Below are 3602 nucleotides of genomic sequence, written 5' to 3'. Positions count from 1 at the left end.
AAGCATGCCCATTCCTTAGCCTATCCAGGCAAAAACGCCCAAAATCTGCACATTCTAGTGCCTATCCGGGCAAAAACGCCCACCAGCATGCCACCCTCCTATAGGGTTTGCGCAACCAACCAGCCTAACCACCAGTGGCAACCAAAGGTGCTGTTAGCGACGACTTCTGAAGACGCAACGAGACGCGACGTGTTTGCGCCCAGACGCGACGAGACGATGCGGGATCTGCGCCCAAGAATGCCTAGACCCGTCGACTTGATGCGGGATCAGCTCGCCCAAGCATGCCTAGTGTGCAAGGCCTGTGTGCAAGGCTAGTGTCCAAGGCTAGTGTGCAAGGCTCATGTGGAACGCTAGTGCGCAAGGCTAGTGCCCAAGGCTTGTGTGCCAGGCCCGTGTGCAAGGCTAGTGTCCAGGGCTTGTGTGCATTGCTTGAGTGCAAGGCTTGTGTGCATTGCTCGAGTGCATGGCTTGTGTGCAAGGGTTGTGCGCAAGGCTAGTGTGCGGGGCTTGTGCGCATGGCTAATGTGCACGGCTTGTGTGCATGGCTACCGTGCAAGGCTAGTTTGCATGGCTAGGGTGCAAGGCTCGCATGCGAGGCTAGTGTGCAAGGCTGCGTGCAAGGGAAGCGTGCAGGGCGAGTGTGCGAGGCCACTGTGCACGGCGCCAGCACTAGCGAGCCATCATCCGCGTTGCCATGGCTCGCTTGGCCTTGGCTTGCCAGGCCCCGACACGAGCAATCGCGCATTTTCTTTGCAACCGACCATCAATGCCGCCCAACGGGGCCAGCACGAGCAGTCATCCGCGGTCCCCTGGCCCTGCGCACGTTTGTCTTTGAAACCGAGCATCAATGCCACAGAAAGTGCCGGGGCGCCAGCTGGAGCCATCATCCGACGTGCCATGGCTCGCTTGGCCTTGGCTTGCCGGGCCCCGACACGAGCAATCGCGCATTTTCTTTGCAACCGACCATCAATGCTGCCCAACGGGGCCAGCACGAGCAGTCATCCGCGGTCCCCTGGCCCTGCGCACGTTTGTCTTTGAAACCGAGCATCAATGCCACAGAAAGTGCCGGGGCGCCAGCTGGAGCCATCATCCGACGTGCCATGGCTCTGGTCCCATGGTCTTCGCAACCGAGCATTCGTGACACCCGCGGGGCCAGGACACCAACCCTTCCGACACGAGCATTCGCGCATGTTCTTTGGCCACACAACGGCGCCAGCACGAGCAAAATCATCCGCGGTGCGGTGGCCTTGCACGGCCTTTTGTCTTTGGAACCAACCATCAGTGCCACGGGAAGTGCCGGAGTCCCGGCATCCGCGGTGCCAAGTCATTGCGCCCTTGGTCTCTGCAGCGGGGCATGCCGGGCACTCCCAACCATTGCAAGCAAGCAAGCAAGCAAGAAAGAAAGTAAGTAAGTAAGTAAGTATTACATATAGGGGCGGGACATGCGGGGAGATCTGCGAAACGTGCATTACGGGGCACACGCGTACCTACCGGGGCATACCGACCCCTATTGGGGCACACGTGTGCATATCGGGGCATACCGGGCCTATCGGGGCACACGCGTACATACCGGGGCATACCGAGCCCTACTGGGGCACACGTGCGCATATCGGGGCGTACCAAGCCTATCGGGGCATACGCATGTATCCCAAGGCATACCGAGTCTATCCGGGCATACGCGTTCATACCGGGGCGTAACGGGCCTATCGGGGCATACTTGGGCATATCCGGGCAAAAAATGCCCAAAACTTGCGCAACCTTGGCAACCGTGGTCCATTCCTCTCTATATGCCTAGCCTTGCCAACCGTGGTCCATTCCTCACTATATGCCATGGCCTTGTGCCCATGGTCTTCCCAAGACAGCGTCCAAGGCCCCCGGAAGGCCAAGGGAACCCAACCCAGCAATGCCCTGCTATGGCAAGCCAAGGCCAAGCATTCCGGTGCCTATCCGGGCAAAAATGCAATTCCTCTCTATATGCCTAGCCTTGGCAACCGTGGTCCATTCCCCACCATATGCCATGGCCTTGTGCCCATGGTCTTCCCAAGACAGTGTCCAAGGCGCCCGGAAGGCCAAGGGAGCCCAACCCAGCAATGCCCTGCTTTGGCAAGCCAAGGCCAAGCATTCCGGTGCCTAACCTTGGCAACCGTGGTCCTTTCCTCACCATATGCCATGGCCTTGTGCCCATGGTCTTCGCAAGACATCGTCCAAGGCGCCCAAAAGGCCAAGGGAGCCCAACCCAGCAATGCCTTGCTAGGACAAGCCAAGGCCAAGCATTCCGGTGCCTATCCGGGCAAAAACGCCCAAAGCATGCCCATTCCTTAGCCTATCCAGGCAAAAACGCCCAAAATCTGCACATTCTAGTGCCTATCCGGGCAAAAACGCCCACCAGCATGCCACCCTCCTATAGGGTTTGCGCAACCAACCAGCCTAACCACCAGTGGCAACCAAAGGTGCTGTTAGCGACGACTTCTGAAGACGCAACGAGACGCGACGTGTTTGCGCCCAGACGCGACGAGACGATGCGGGATCTGCGCCCAAGAATGCCTAGACCCGTCGACTTGATGCGGGATCAGCTCGCCCAAGCATGCCTAGTGTGCAAGGCCTGTGTGCAAGGCTAGTGTCCAAGGCTAGTGTGCAAGGCTCATGTGGAACGCTAGTGCGCAAGGCTAGTGCCCAAGGCTTGTGTGCCAGGCCCGTGTGCAAGGCTAGTGTCCAGGGCTTGTGTGCATTGCTTGAGTGCAAGGCTTGTGTGCATTGCTCGAGTGCATGGCTTGTGTGCAAGGGTTGTGCGCAAGGCTAGTGTGCGGGGCTTGTGCGCATGGCTAATGTGCACGGCTTGTGTGCATGGCTACCGTGCAAGGCTAGTTTGCATGGCTAGGGTGCAAGGCTCGCATGCGAGGCTAGTGTGCAAGGCTGCGTGCAAGGGAAGCGTGCAGGGCGAGTGTGCGAGGCCACTGTGCACGGCGCCAGCACTAGCGAGCCATCATCCGCGTTGCCATGGCTCGCTTGGCCTTGGCTTGCCAGGCCCCGACACGAGCAATCGCGCATTTTCTTTGCAACCGACCATCAATGCCGCCCAACGGGGCCAGCACGAGCAGTCATCCGCGGTCCCCTGGCCCTGCGCACGTTTGTCTTTGAAACCGAGCATCAATGCCACAGAAAGTGCCGGGGCGCCAGCTGGAGCCATCATCCGACGTGCCATGGCTCGCTTGGCCTTGGCTTGCCGGGCCCCGACACGAGCAATCGCGCATTTTCTTTGCAACCGACCATCAATGCCGCCCAACGGGGCCAGCACGAGCAGTCATCCGCGGTCCCCTGGCACTGCGCACGTTTGTCTTTGAAACCGAGCATCAATGCCACAGAAAGTGCCGGGGCGCCAGCTGGAGCCATCATCCGACGTGCCATGGCTCTGGTCCCATGGTCTTCGCAACCGAGCATTCGTGACACCCGCGGGGCCAGGACACCAACCCTTCCGACACGAGCATTCGCGCATGTTCTTTGGCCACACAACGGCGCCAGCACGAGCAAAATCATCCGCGGTGCGGTGGCCTTGCACGGCCTTTTGTCTTTGGAACCAACCATCAGTGCCACGGGAAGTGCCG

This window comes from Tasmannia lanceolata, unplaced genomic scaffold (genome assembly GCF_043159265.1).
Source record: "Tasmannia lanceolata isolate RefF3 unplaced genomic scaffold, GAP_Taslan_0.1 ptg000022l, whole genome shotgun sequence".
Lineage (NCBI taxonomy): Eukaryota > Viridiplantae > Streptophyta > Magnoliopsida > Canellales > Winteraceae > Tasmannia > Tasmannia lanceolata.
The sequence above is the reverse complement of the archived record's forward strand: the minus strand, read 5'-3'. Positions refer to the sequence as shown.